Source organism: Mauremys reevesii, linkage group 1 (genome assembly GCF_016161935.1).
Source record: "Mauremys reevesii isolate NIE-2019 linkage group 1, ASM1616193v1, whole genome shotgun sequence".
In the NCBI taxonomy this organism is placed as follows: domain Eukaryota; kingdom Metazoa; phylum Chordata; order Testudines; family Geoemydidae; genus Mauremys; species Mauremys reevesii.
In genome coordinates this window covers 319,937,685-319,952,835 of record NC_052623.1, presented here as the reverse complement: position 1 = coordinate 319,952,835, position 15,151 = coordinate 319,937,685, and the positions used below count along the sequence as shown (strand labels likewise).

Sequence of the window (15,151 nt, the reverse complement as noted above, 5' to 3'; positions counted from 1 at the left end):
ACAGGTAGAATAATTAGAAACCCATGAAATTCAGAATTAAGATTAATTTTAAGAGACCCAAACATTTGAAAGTGTGAAAATGCCTGTCTACACAGCCAGCTGGAATCTAGCTGCATTTGTTAAGCTCTTCTGATGCACTGGTGCTGTAGTCATTCCCACTTCCCTATTCACTTGTATACATGATAGCTCATTGTCAGCTCTTCTTACTATTCCTGAAAACCTAGAGTGCTCTGAGTTTTACAATCTAATTTTTAAAAAATGCTAAAAGCATCATAAACAGTATTTTGGGGAGGAAAAATGAGGGTACCTGTGAGAAAATTGTGTGGTAATTTAGATTGTGTGGTGAGCACAGCTGATGGTTCCAAATTGTTTGACATTTTTTAAATGTATTTTATAGATAAATAAATAAATGCAGATGTCCATGACAGCATCTACTCAGCATCAACTGGCAGATTTCTTAAAGAAATCTCAGAAGAAGTGGGTCTTAAGGAAGGCTTTGGGGGAGAGAATAATAGCTTTATGATTTAGTTCAGGGATCAATTACCCTTTGAATGGGGGCTTGTATGGGGTTTGCCCAGTTTAAGCCTTTTTTTACAGTTTCCAGAGACTTTTTTAACTCACTGGACTAATACCCGTCCAAGAATCCCCTTACCACCTTCATAGTTGCTTCCTTTCTTTATCAGGTGATTCTTTCTAAATTCAACTGTGATCAAACTTGGTGTCATTTTCAAAATTAGTGATAGAGATAGCAACAAAGCTGGTTGAAAATGTTCCTACAGAACAGTTTTCCATTAAAAAATGCTGATGAGATGCAACCAAAACATTCTGTGAGAATGTGTTGATTCCATCAAAACTTTCAGTGGAAACCAAGCAGGGATGTGTGCCTGGCTTCCTGGGATACCAGTTCCCCCACAGCTTGCCTGCTGGACTGCTGGGGAGCTGTGATTTCCAGGGTTCCCAGGCAGCCACAGATCCTGGGGAGCATATTTTGTTTTGGAAACATCAAAACATTGCCAAAAATAGAATTTGGGATTTTCTTCCTGATTTGGGATGAAAAAAATTCTGAAAACTCAAAATTTTTCACAGGATGGAAATTCCACTTCCCAGCCAGCTTTAGCTAGCAAACACATGGGAGGAAGAAGTAAACCAAAAAGTGACTTGCAGAGATGAGAACAGTGAGAAATGCAGGCAATCAGGGAAGATTCGGTACTAGTAAATGTAACATTCTTTATCCACACAGATCCAAAATGGGTTATTTTTTGGCATGTTGGTATAACACTGTTCTAATATTACTTTTGCACTCTAATCAAGCACTCTAGTTGCCACAGGGAAATGTGGGATTAAGAGCTGGAACTTGAGAGTTGTGGTAATCCACAAGAATAAATCTGTTCTTATATTAGGTTGGCAATAATGAAAACGACTGAGAGAAATAAATCCTAGAGAATCTCCCTGAAGAATTCCTCTACTTAATACATACTTTACAATTCAACTTTATTTTGTATTGTGTCTTACACAAGTGTAACTGTAAGCAGAGTCTGAATGAGCTCACCCCTGACATCTAGTGATGAGCTGTGGAAGAGGACTTCAGGCTGATCTCGTTTGCATGGGCAGACCCACCCTGCCTAGATGCTCAGCATGATGGGATTGCTTGCCCAAATGATCACTTTTGGCTGGTGTCGGACCCGCAGTCTACTTGTTATTGGGGCAGGAGTAATAAAGGGTTATCCTTTATTATCCTTGTTGTGCTAATCAAGGGAAGCAGAACTGTACTGGGCATATCCTGATTGAGGGACTTGCCCTCAACTAAACAGCACTCTTTAGGCAGGGGACATAGGTTCCAAAGCAAAATTGTCAAATCCACTTACAAGAAGTGGATTTTGGCTGTTTTTTTTTTAATTCCTCATAATGTATAGTGGGTTACAGGTTTTGGGGGGAGGTGGGGAGGATCTTCCACTTTTTGTTTTTGTCCTCATGCAGGCTATGGCTACACTTGCAGATGTAGAGTTCTGGGAGTTAAACTAGCCCTTGGAAACAGCAGCAGGGAAAGCACTGCCACGTGTTCACACTGTCAGCTGCAAGCACAGTGGCATGGCCACACTAACAGCTCTTGCAATGCCACAGAGAGCAGTGCATTGTGGTAGCTATCCCAGTGTGCAAGTGGCTGCAGCGTTCTTTTCTAATGGGGGGTGGAGTGTGACAGGAAGTGTGTTGTGTGAATATAGGAGGAGAGATGGTGTGTTTTGGGGGGCAGAGAGTGTGTCAGCATGCTGTCTTGTAAGTTCAGACAGCGGCAGGGAGAAACCCTAACATCAGCCCCCACCTCCCGCCTCTCTCTCACACACACACACACAAAAATGCACAAATGCCTGCCTCTGCAGCATGAGCATTCCACAGTAATGGTTTGCTTTGTCCCTGAGCAGATAAGCATGCCGGCTGTCAGAAATGGAGCTTTGAAAGGGGATATCTGCATGCCTGCAGCCCAGTTCAAAACAATGACCAGAGTGGCCACTTGACTTCAAGGGATTATGAGACATTTCTGCAGGCCAATCACAGTGCAGTAATGCAACACTGACACCCCAGCATTTCAGCCAGGGTGCAGCAAGCTCTATGCTTCTCGTGGAGGTGGATTACCAGAAGCGCTCCAGCTGCAGAGTCCAAATGCTCTAAGTGCCTTGTCAGTGTGGACACCTCCAGAGTTAGGGCGCCCGGGGCTGATTTAATGCGCTCTAACTTGCAAGTGTAGCCAAGGCCCCAGTCTCTGCAGTGTCTATGCACACAGTTCTAGGGGGAGCTTCAAAGGCCTTTAAAAAAACTTCCTTGGTTGGTCCCTGAGGCAGGGAGTCAGAATTCTATTTATAAACAGAGTGATTAATGGGTGATTAAGATAAGAAAGGGCTGTTAGGATGTTTCCTAAAGTTAAATGATCTGTTCCAACTCAAGCTTGATGAACTGCAAAAAGTGAGTTGCCTAAATGACAGAAAGTAATTGAAGATTTTTCTACAATTGTTTCAATTGTTGGATTCAAGAGGTGGTAACAACATTACTAATATCTTTCTTTGAGAAGATTTTTTAGACAAAGGAAATGCAGTAGATCTAATTTACCTGGATGTTAGTAAGGCATTTGATACAGTTCCAATGAGAAATTATTAGTTAAATTGGAGAAGATTGGGATTAATATGAGAACTGAAATGTGGATAAGGAACTGGTTGAAGGGGAGACTACAATGGGTCATACTGAAAAGCAAACTGTTAGGCAAGGGGGAGCTTACTAGTGAAGTCTGGAGTTCCTCAGGGATCAGTCTTGGGACCAATCTTATTTAACATTTTTATTGCTGACCTTGGCACAAAAAAGTAGGAAATTTGTGAATGACACAAAGTTGGGAGGTATTCCCAATATGGAAGAATATCATACAAGAAAATCTGGATGACCATGTAAACTGGAGTAATAGAAATGGGATGATATTTAATAGTGCAAAATGGGAGATCATGCAGGGACTAACGAAGAATTTTTGCTATAAACTGGGGATTTATCAGTTGGAAGTGACAGAGATGAAGAGTAAGACCTGGTTGGGTGTGTTTGTTGATCACAGGAGGATGACTATGAGCCCTCAATGTGATGTGGCTATGAAAAAGGCTAACTCGGTCCTGGGGTGCAGCTGCAGCATGAGGCAAGGTATTTCCAGTAGAGATAGGGAAGTGTTAGGATACAAGGCACTGGTGGTGAGACCTCATCTGGACTACTGTTTGTGTGCAATTCTGGTCTCCCATGCACAGGTGCTGACTCCATGTGTAGGTGCTCTGGGGCTCAGGTACCCACAGAAAAAAAATAGTGGGTGCTCAACACCCAGAATCCAGAGCTTGAGTGTGGAATATGATGAGTTCTGTTTCTGTGCTGCTAACAACTTCTGCCCTTGTGTTAGGGAGTGATCTGGAAAAAAAGGGGTAAACAGTGAGATGGCAAAGTTTGCAGATGATACAAAATTACTTAAGATAATTAATTGCAAAACAGACTGCAAAGAATTACTAAAGCCCAGTAAGTAGAGATGGTGGGGACAGGTACTTGTACCTCCTGGTGTGAGCCCTGCCTAAGGGCCCCAGATACCATTTCACCCTTACTCTTTCCACTGTGTAATAACAGAGCTAATTTAGATTCAACTGAGAGCCCACAGAGGTGCTTGGCCATGCCTCTACCTAGCAGCTGAACAAGGGGGATGTTGCCACTTCCGAGGAGCCCCCCAGTAAGCACCACCCAGAGCCTGCCTCACCTCATCCCATGCCACAACCCCCTGGCCCCTCCCACACCAAAAGTCTGCTGCTGCTGGGGGGGCTAGGGGGAGGAGGTGTGGACTAAGGTAAGGAGCCAAGTAGCTGAGCTGCCCTCCCCCAGCAACCACAGGGCCCCCGGGAAGCCCTCCCCCAAGTTTTATTCACTGGTATTTTTAGTAAGAGTCATGGACAGGTCACAGGCTGTGAATTTTTGTTTACTGCCCATGACTTGTTCATGACTTTTACTAAAAATATGTGTGACTAAAACGTAGCCTTACTTATGGTTTATGTTTATTAACCCCATTGTGGTGTTTTCCCAAATTAATGCCTGGTTACTTCCCTCCTTTTATTAAGTTTCTTTTCTATACTCAGACTCTGTGCTTGTGAGAGGGGAAATATTGCCTCTTAGAGGCATGCAGAAGGTGGTATGTGATTGTCCCAGGTTACTGCGTGGGGGCTCGACCTGGTTTTGTGTTGTATTGTTCAAGAGAAACACCTAGATATTGAACCCAGCCCTTGTTGCTGCCAATTTTATCAGGCAGAAGGGTTACATAACCAAAACACTTTAGAGAGAGAAATATTACAGTTCCAAAACAGAATAATAGAACAGGGAGAGAGAAATAAAGAGGTATTGGGAAGGAGAAATAATGTGATTTCTTGCTGTGATGCTGTATGATTAAATATGACCATTTATAACATGACAAGCAAGCAAAAGTAAGCTGTACCATACGGCAGGAACTGTAGACATGAGAATGTGTGGAGAGATGTAGAGTAGGTTAGCATTAAATAAGTACTAGAGGTGCTGGAGTAATAAGACTAATTTTGCTTGATGGGAGATGCTTGGCTGTCATGATGTTGTGCCATGTACATTATAACATTGCAATGGCACACAGAGTAAATAGATTTTTGGCACATATCATCATGCTTCATCCAAACATCATCATGTCTGGGGAATGTGTCACTGAAACACCAGAGTGTCCCTATTTTCACAGCTTCTCCCGGTACCTCCTGTCATTTTAACAAAAAATAATTTTATCCTAGGTTTTTGTATCCCCTGCAGACTACAGGTACCCGAAGGTCCATGAACTGGACAGTGGACTGGCTGACTGTGTGCTTCACAGTCCACCCCTCACCAAGGCTGTTTGCACTACCAACTTGCACCCACCCTTCCCACTATGAGGCCTAAGATAACCCTTCTCTGTGTGTAGCCCACTCAACATAGAGTCAGAGCTAAAGTGTGAAGAGATGTTTGAATTCTAAATTCATTTTTGTACTAGCCCTTGCACCTGCAGAGGGATAGAGGGGAGGAGGCCAGTGTGAGGTAAATCCTCAGCCAGAGCCTGTGATGACTCATCCCTCAGCCAATCCATAGCAAGGAAAGGGGCAGATGACCCCCAGGGACAAGTATTTAATCCCACAGGAAGAGCAGAAACACAGTCTGTGCAACATCACCACTTGGCTAGGAACTGTTCCTCTCCCTACTTCAGAGTCTCCAGAGCTAAGTTGCCCAGTTGCAGGTAGAAAATGCCTCCCTCCGAGGGCAGGTCCAGATCATTCCAGAGACTCCGGGATTGGCTGTGGCAGCAACCACAGAGGACAATCCAAACGTCCTGTTGCCAAAGTGGTTTGTTAGTGGCCCTCATACATTCTGAGGGTTCATTATCCAGTGCCACCTGCTGTTTTGATTTGTACAGCCATCTACCCAAACGACAAGGCAAAGGTGGGGCTGATCATCAGCCTTCTAACAGAAGCCTTGCACTTGGTATCACTCCTTCTGGAATGGGCAGACCCAGTTCTTGGCTGTTTTGAAGAATTCATCCAATCTTCTTGCTCATATTTGATGACCACAAGTAGGCCCACACCGCTGAAGCCTCCTTGCAGTTCCTCACACAGGGTTCACAGGCTCAGCTTATTCAGCCTACTTCTGGTGCCTGGCTGCCTACACTACCTGGAATGAGGCAGTGCAGATCTACCACTTTTGTTGAGGGCCAAATGATGCCATAAAAGATGAGATTGCTCAGTTTGCCCTACCTCTCCTTCCCCGAGTTGTCAACCTCTATCAAGTTTGTATCCAAACTGACAACTGGCTGTTTGAACAATGCCTGGAAAGGAGGAGGACTTACAACAGACCCCAGCCTAGTACCGTACTCCCCTGACCATGCACTCTTCCCAATCCCAGACCAGAGCCCATGCAAATTGATGCCACTTACAGATGCTTCACAGACCGAGAGACTGAGCACTGGTACCAGAATGGGCTCTGTTCGTATTGTAGGGAGTGTGGCCACTTTGCTTCTGGGTGCCCCACAGGTTCAGCCTGGCCCTTGTGCCAGTAAATGATCTTGTGCTACCCAATAGAGGGATCACGGCTGGAAGTAATAGGGGGATCAGGTTCCCCAAATGGGCCCCCTCTACTACTTGCATGTGTCCCTGCATTACAGTACTCCCATCAATCCCACTTGTTTGCATTTATTGACTCCAGGGCATCTAGCAACTTCATGGACTTGACTTTTGCCAGAGTTAACTGCCTGCCTATACAGAAGAAGTTTGCCCTGGATTGGGTAGAGACAATTGACAGCAATATGTTGTCCTCTGGGCCCATTTCCTATGAGACAGAATCTCTTCAGGTCCTCCAAGAGACCCTACAATTTAACCTGATCCTCTCATCCCACTTCCCAGTCATACTGAGCCTCCCCTGGCTTTCCCTCTATAACCAGAGCATTTCCTGGGCAACACAGGAGGTACGACTTAACTCCAGATTCTGCCAGCTGTTGTGTCGAACCAGACCTAGCATAGGAGAGCCCCAAGGAAGGCTGTGCACATCAGCATCAAGAAATACCAGTCCCCTAATTCCAGCAAAGTATAGCGACCTTGCCAATCTATTTGGTTTCTGGTATAGGTGGTGGTGATGTGACCATCGCTTATTAGCACAGTAGTGTCAAGGAAATGGACTGCTTGTGTGGATTGGTCTAGGCTGAGGTTGATGGTGGGATGGAAATTGTTGAAATCCTGGTGGAATTCCTCAAGGGCTTTTTTTCCATGGGTCCAGATGATGAAGATGTCATCAATTAGTGCAAGTAGAGTAGGGGCATTAGGGGACGAGAGCTAAGGAAGCATTGTTCTAAATCAGCCATAAAAATGTTGGCATATTGTGGGGCCATGCGGGTACCCATAGCAGTGCCGCTGACTTGAAGGTATATATTGTCCCCAAATGTGAAATAGTTATGGGTGAGGACAAAGTCGCACAATTCAGCCACCAGGTTTGGCATGTAACTAGTTCACAAAACTGGGGGGCGGGGGAGGGTGTTGGGGAAATTCAGGGGGCGTGTAGGGAAATCACTAACTGGGGGGAAGAGGGGAAGATCCCTCAGCCCGCAACCCTTCATTGTCCACCAAATGCGCTTCAGTCTCTTATCCCCCGTCTCATTTTGCGTGGGGGAGATTGCCTCCGTCTTGCAGCCTCCCCCAAAGCCTGGGTGTGAGAGTATGGCTGGCCAGGCTCACAAGAGGGCAGGGCGTAGGCTGGCACGGGGGCTCGTTTGGGTGTAGGCTGAAGACAGGTTTCGATGTCTGCGTCCCTGCGGAAGACACGGTCTCGCTACGCGCTTTAGGTCACCCACAGCATCACTTTGGGCCCGAGCTCCTGCCCCTCCCCCTCGCCTGTGGACTCCGCTGCGCGATCGCCCCCAAGCTCCACCCGACCCACAGTCCCCTCGGCCCTGCCGTTCCCTTGGCTGCCGCTTTCCGGCAATTCTCGATCGCGGGGCGCGCGCTCTGGCCCCGGCCCTCGAACCCTTTAATACCGCGAGGAAACCCCCTTTGTAATATGGACACGGCACGAGGCAGGACTTAACGGACACAGACCGCGCTCCAGCCCACAAGCAAAATGGCGAACGTTTGGCTTCGCCCTGGAAACCTTGCCCCTGCCCGGCGGGACGGGAGAACCCCGTGTAGGGGGAGGGAGGGGAGAGCGGAGGACGCCATTTTCCCCGAGAGAAGCAGTGACGTAGGGGGAGCGTAGGCGGCTGAGAGGAGGGAGACGGGAGCAGCAGCGGGGTTTGTACACAGGTCCCACGGCAAAGGCGCTTCCCAGCGGGTCCCTGCAGGGTTCTGAGTGCCGAGCCGGACTGCGGGGCCCCTCTGCTCACGCCTCGTTCCCAGAGTCAGCTGAGGGTGCGTCCTGCCCAGGCTAGGGCCAGCCGCAGTGGGGCCGTTGCATTGTTGTGGTTGGGCTAGGAAAGGGGCTCAGCTAAGGGGGAGCTGCTACCTGGCCTGTGCTCATTACAGGTGAGTCTCCTGCTGTGATGATCATTCCAGCGACGGGGACGGGAGGGGGGCTAGTAAGAGTTAAAACGTCAGGGAGGAAAAACGGGTGGGTGCGCTGCACCCAGCGCCAGCTCCCCGCCCCAGCTCGCCTCCGCTACACGGCTGCCGTCTCCTGCTCCCCGGCGTGGGCCGCCGAGCCACGCGTCTGCCCCCTCCCCGCGCTTGAGCCGGGAAACACCTGCTTCGCGCGGCAAGGCGGTGGGTGGGCGGGGGAAGAGGCGGGGCCTGGGCGGGGATTTGAGGAGGGGTCCAATAGGGGCAGGGAGGAGGCGGGGCGGGGCCGGGGCGAGCACCAACCAGCGCCAAGGAAAGTTGGGGCCTGTGGAGGCATCATCCCTTTACATTTGGGAGGGGTGGGGTGTGAGCTCCTCTCCCCTCCCAACCGTGCAGGAGTCTATGTAAATTGCCTTGAATGGCGTTTCATGTTGTACGGGGTTGGTTTGAAAATGAAAGGGAGTCATTACATATTGTGGCTATGCCGGGTTACTGTAACTGGAGGTGCTGAGGGAATTTTTGGGGGGGGGGGGGCAGTTATGCGGGATTTATGCATTATGATTAAAACCAAACAAACCCAAGAGAGGCTATTATGTGACATAGAACATAAATTTCTGTAGACCCAATGTTTAAGAGCAGGCATGTGTAATAGTATGATTGCGTATTGGGTTGTATGCATGAAGCTTAGAAAATAGTCTTCCTTATCCTGGATATTTTTGTTTTGTGATAGTAAAATGACTCTTCATAGGCCTAATCTCTCTCTCTCTCTCTCCCCCTCCCTTTTAACATCTCTTCTGTGGTGTAACCTGGACAAATGGGAAAACAGCTCTAAAGAGTTTCTGTGTCAATTTCAAAGGGAAAGATTCTCCCCACCCCCTTTGTAGAGACAATAAGGAGCCTAAGGTATATTTAAAATACTCATCTTTGCTGCCTTATTTTAGTTTTTATATCTAGCATTCATGTTTGTTTGTGTGGCACATCTAAATCTTTTTTTTTATTGAAAGGCATTAGTGGAGTAGACCCTACTGCTGCAGACACAGGGGAGGAGAAATAAATGGTCCACTGTGTAGTACTAAATAGGGGAGAAAAAATATAATGTCCAATTAGAAAGGTCCTGTGTTCCCCTATATTCAGTCATTTAGGAATGTGCGGTAGTTAAAAGCCCTGAAGTCCCTACATTTGATTAAAGTCAGAATTTAAGAATAGTTAGTTAGCCTTAGGGCTTGGCTACACTTGCAAGTTAGAGTGCACTAAAGCTGCCCATTGTGCTTTCACTCCCACACTGGCAAGGCACGTAGAACACTCTGACTCCGTGGCTAGAGTGCTCCTGGTACTCCGCCTAGTGGAGAGGAATAAGGTCTGATGCGTCTTGGCTGAGACGCCGCAACGTCAGTGTGAACGAGGTGTTGCATTACTGCGCTCTGATTATGGGACGTTTCCGGATGTCAGTCCCCTTAAGTCAAGTGGCCACTCCTGTAATTTTTTTTGAACTTGGCTGTAGGAATGCGGACATGCCCTTTCAAAGCTCAGTTTCTGACAGCCATCATGCTTATCTGCTCCGCGACAAAGCAAACATTACTTAGGAATGTTGCTTGCTGTCAGTGGGCGTGAGAGAGGTGGGGGAAAGAGGGATCTGAACTTACAAGACAGCATGCTGACACACTCTCAGCACCCCAAAAACCCACTCTCTCTCCCCCCCACATACACACAACACACTCCCTGTCACACTCCACCCCACCCCCTGCATTTGAAAAGCACCTTGCAGCCAATTGAACGCTGTGATAGCTGCATATAATACACCGCTCCCAATGCCACTGCAAGTGCCGCAAATGTGGCCATGCCAGTGTGTTGCAGCTGTCAGTGTGGACAGACTGCAGCACCTTCCCTACTGCGCTCTCCGAAGGCTGGTTTAACTCAAAGCGCTCTACATCTGCAAGTGTAGCCAAGCCCTTAGTTTATTTACATCATCCTAAAGGAATTAGTAACGAATTTTGCTTTTTGAGACCTACCTCAGTGAACTGAAAGAGATGGTTATGACCATAGGTAGGATACCTAAATGCTTGACCATAAACGTACTTTTAAAGTTACTTATGGTAAATGTTGAATAAAAATTGTAATTTCCCTCTTTTGTCCTTTAGAGATTCTAAAGATGGCAGCTCCAGGCTGATGTTGTGGTAATCTAATCAGCTCGGGTCCTCCACACCCCATGCAGTGCGTTTGTCTGCAGCACATTACTGGCTTGTTACGTTTAAATGAAAAGGCTGTTTTCTTCAAATCATATTAGTTCAGACAAGAAATGGATGTGTGCATGGTTCCTCAGTTGAGGAGCAGGATGAAGCAGGGTGCAACAGAGTTGTAAGAGGGAGGAATTGATTTAGTAACAGACTTTTCTTTTCAGAAAAATGACTTGTAATATTAGTCACTGTATATCTTATTATTTCCCTCCTTTAGAGTGTGTGTATGTTTGTTCCTTCACCACTGCTAACTTGTCCTGTAAAGCTCAGTTGTCGAGCTCATGCACAATAATTATTTAATGATAGTAGGTGTTGAGATTCAAAAAGTTAGCTTTATAACCACTAAAACACACTTTCAACATCACAAGTCAAAATATAAAAACTAAATATCCTTGTTTGAACTCTTAAGTTCCCCAGCAGCATTTTTCTTACTTTACCTATCTGTAAATGTTGATTATTGTCAATGGAAATATTTTTTCATTGGTTTGTGTGTGTAACCCTTCTGCCGGGCCGAAACGATAGCAGCAAGGGCCGGGTTCAATACATAGGGGTCCCTTCCCCACAACATAATGCAAAACCAGCTCAAGCCCCCACCCAGTGACCTGGGAAAATCTTACACTCACCCCTGGGCACCTCGAAGAGGCAATACTTCCCCTCTCGCAAGCACAGAGTCTTGGTGTGGCAGAAAAGGTTTAATTACATGACAAACAACAAGCATTAAACTGGGAAAATACCTCAGCTAGAGTTCATAGGTCAAACCGTGAGCAAAGACCCACTCGAGCAAATTGGGCCATGTCCTTCTCTCAGGGCCCTTGAGTCCAGCAACCCCCAAATCACCCACAGTCCCAAAAGTCCCACAATCCAAAAGTCTCTGTCCCGGGTCAGTGCAGCCCCAGAGCTCAAGAGTCTCTCTGCAGAGGTCCCCCTCCCCAGCCTGGGTAGAAAAGGGGCACCTTACGTGGTTTCGGGGCCAACTGCCCTGCCTCTTCGTGGGGTTCTGCTTCCGCTAGTCATCTCCGCAAACAGCTCAGCTCCGCTTGCTCTGTGGGCTGCTCCGCTCTGCCAGCTGCTCTGGTCCACCAGCTGTCCTGTGAGCCACTCCAGCCGTCCTCGCGAGCTGCTTGGCTCCACTCTGCTCTGCCAGCTGCTCTGCTCCACGGTATGGCTTCAGGCTCCCCCACTCATTAGCACAGTACTCAGTGCTCTCAGCTCAGCAAGTCCAGCTCTTCAGTGATTTCAGCTCTTAGTAGGGGAGCCCCAGTACCAGTGAATTCAGCTCAGTAAGCTGCATTTAGACTCTTAAGGGATTCAAAAATTAACTCTGACATTCCACAGTGGAGAGAGGCACAGGTGGAACTGGTGCTTCTGGCTCACACAAAGAGCCTGCACCACCAAGTACAGATCTCTGTCCCCAGCCTCTTTCTTTCCAATGGGTTTTGGAACCCATGTGCCCCATCTAGCAAGCGCTATCCAGCTGACAATGAAACCCCCCATCACAAGACAATTTTGTAGTTCCCCATTTACCCAATCAGGGTGACAACATTTCATTCCTCCTGCCCCAATAACAACGAAATTGGGGCTCCCACAGCTGTGAAAATAACCATCCCATGCTGCTTTGCGGTATGCTAAGTGGGGTGGGAGTGCCCATGCAAATAACCGAAATACCAATGCAACACTTTCCACACTCCCCATAATTTACCACCAGATGTCAGGGTGGGGCTCATCCTGACTCTGCTTACATGTGCACAGAGAAATCAGCGTTTACTGACAAAAATCTAATCCTTCCAAGGCTAGTTATAATGTACAGGTCCTGAAGTAATGAGGAAGTTTGCATGCATCTGTTTCTTGTCTGCACTAAAATGCATAGGAGGATAACTTTTAATTATACCGTGTCTGTAATTTGCACAGGTTCTTATGTTGACATAGCTTGTGTCTCTAAAAAGATGTTGCTAAACGATAGCCCCATTGGCAGCATAACTTCAGATAAACTTAAGAACTCCTCAGTCAAGAGCCTTTTCCCCTTGTTTAGATTATCTTCCAAGCAGGAAATATTAAATGCAAGTTCCAGTAGTAGGAGCTACTAGTGTGCAAAAGGGCATAGATTCTGCTAGTACTGTAACAGACAATGTTTAATGATAACTCTTTGACAACTCTCATTATTTACAATACATTGACACATCATGATATTTAAGAAATGAAGTACATGAGTGATGATTAAAATAAAATTCCAAAGTTGTTAGAGTTATTGCATCTTTGTGAAATAGGAAGATAGAATCCATTAGGAAAAAAACAGTGCTCACTGGCAATCTTTCTTATCAGATAAAATGTAGCTTACTTATCTCTGGCTATTTTGTTGTCTGAATTGTAACCTCTACTTTCTTCGCAGGTATTTAATGAGATCCCTTTAAACATAAACCTGTAAGTGGGGGTATGGTCGTGTTTGGAAATCTGTTCGGTTTGTTCTGATGTATTTCCACTCATTTTCCCCCTCCTCCCTTCCGTCTCCTGATTTGGTCTGATTTGATATGATTATCTACTTTCCTGCTTAGGCTTCAAGCTTTAATATTTGCTACCACATTTTTGCTACTCCTAGTAGCATTTAGCTACTCCTAGGGTAAGGCTACACTTGAGAGTTGCAGCGCTGGGAGTTACAGCGCTGGTCGTGCAGCTGTGTAGGGAAAGCGCTGGTGTGTGGCCACACTCACAGCTACCAGCGCTGCAGTGTGGCCACATTTGCAGCGCTGTTGGGAGTGATGCATTATGGGCAGCTATCCCAGCGTTCAAGTGGCAGCAACATGCTTTTCAAAAGAGGGGGGTGGGGTGGAGTGTGACAGGGACCGGGGGGGAGAGAGAGAGAGAGAGTGGATTTTTGGAGCCGACACTGTGTATCAGCTCCCTGCCTTGCAAAATCAGAAAATTTTCCCGACCCCTCATTTACTCTTAACTGCAAACAGCCTGCAGACCAGATAAGCAGCTGTTCCAGCGGACTCCCTTTCTCCCCCCTGCCCCCACTGTTTCTATCCTCAAGCAAACACTCATCCCCCTGCCTGCCTCATTCACAGCAAGGTAGTGGGTTCTCATTTGATTGTTCACAGTCAGTTACAGATTGATCACAGCAAACAGGAGCTGTGTTTGTTTTTTAGATAAGCAGCTCCCGGAGCCCCGAGTTCACAGCAAAACAAAGAGAGGCAGCATAACAAAACAAAGAGAGTAATATAGTTAAAAGCATTCTGGGATATCTCCTAATACCCTGGAGGCCAATAACAGCGCTGGTGTATGGCCACACTTTACGAGCAGCGCTGTAGCACCAGCGCTGCAATCGTTATACCCCAAGCAGACCCAGGTGTACAGCCAGCGCTGCAGCCAGGGAGTTGCAGCACTGGATGTGCCCTGCAGGTGTGGACAGTTACTAATTGCAGGGCTGGAAAGCCTCCACCAGCGCTGCAACTCTCAAGTGTAGCCATACCCCTAGTTATTTATAACAGTTAACACAGCAGTTACTCTGAATTTTTTTAATGCTGCCTTGTAGAGGTGTGACCTCTGAGGTTTTTGATAGTTAAATGTCACATCTATTGGTTTCTAAATACACATCTCTTCAAAAAAGAACACTTTTTATTGTGTAAAAACCTTAAGTGCTAAACTTATTTGTTTAACTGGACTCTCAGCATTAGTCAGATTTAGCAATAAAGATGCATAATTACCTTGTAATTTTTCTTTTCACAAAAGGATGTTTTCTTAATTCTTAGTACAGTACAACTAGTGGATAATGTAGATGTAGTGTAATGGGGAGGGGAGGGATTTTATGGTGTGGGATTCTTGCCATGAGGAAGAGTTAGATTGTCGTCTTTTGGTTTTTACTTTATGAAAAGTATATTGCCTGTGTAACCTAATTTGAACCCTTTGTGGTATGCATCAGCATCATCTCCTTTTTTTAAGCAAACGTCGAGTAGGGCTGACTTTTGTAGGTTTCTTGCCTTATGTTGTAGGTACCTAGACTGCCAGCCACTCCAAGGCTAGGCCAATTTTACAGATGGAAAACAAAGGCACAGAGAAGCTAAATGACTTGTTGAAGGTCACAAAGGAAGACTGAAGTGGAGCAGGGATGTGAAGCCAGGTCTCCCATGTCCTAGGCTAGTGACCTAATCACTAGATTATCCTTCCTCTCATATATGCCTTATGATAGTCTTTACTTATATGTTTTCATACTATTTTTTTCTGCTACAGGATCCTTGCATTGTTCTATGCACTGAATGGGTGCTTTTTATCTTCATTCAATGTCTGTGGCCCCATATTTCATTTACTGCATACCATCCAAACCCTATAAAAACAGAATTA

At 46.4% G+C, this 15,151-nt stretch overlaps 1 protein-coding gene and 1 long non-coding RNA gene across 12 annotated transcripts in view; one reads left to right on the top strand and one right to left on the bottom strand.

The window, feature by feature from the left end:
• Positions 1-2,512: 2,512 nt before the first annotated feature.
• Positions 2,513-8,743, bottom strand: LOC120389049. The gene is made up of 2 exons (XR_005590737.1): positions 8,530-8,743; positions 2,513-3,927 (listed from the first exon to the last, which is right to left on the bottom strand). It is a non-coding gene; the product is annotated as an uncharacterized LOC120389049 (long non-coding RNA).
• POT1 (protection of telomeres 1) overlaps positions 8,238-15,151 on the top strand; it is a 177,642-nt gene continuing 170,728 nt past the window's right edge. For 3 of the 11 annotated variants that reach the window (XM_039511109.1, XM_039511140.1, XM_039511119.1), the window contains exons 1-2: positions 8,264-8,549; positions 9,409-9,485. The gene's annotated coding sequence lies outside the window, so the exon portion shown is untranslated. Of the gene's footprint in view, positions 8,550-8,963; positions 9,087-9,408; positions 9,486-10,720; positions 10,794-13,202; positions 13,235-15,151 lie in introns of those variants that run through there. The other 8 variants (XM_039511110.1, XM_039511150.1, XM_039511135.1 and 5 more) reach the window with 8 other exon arrangements.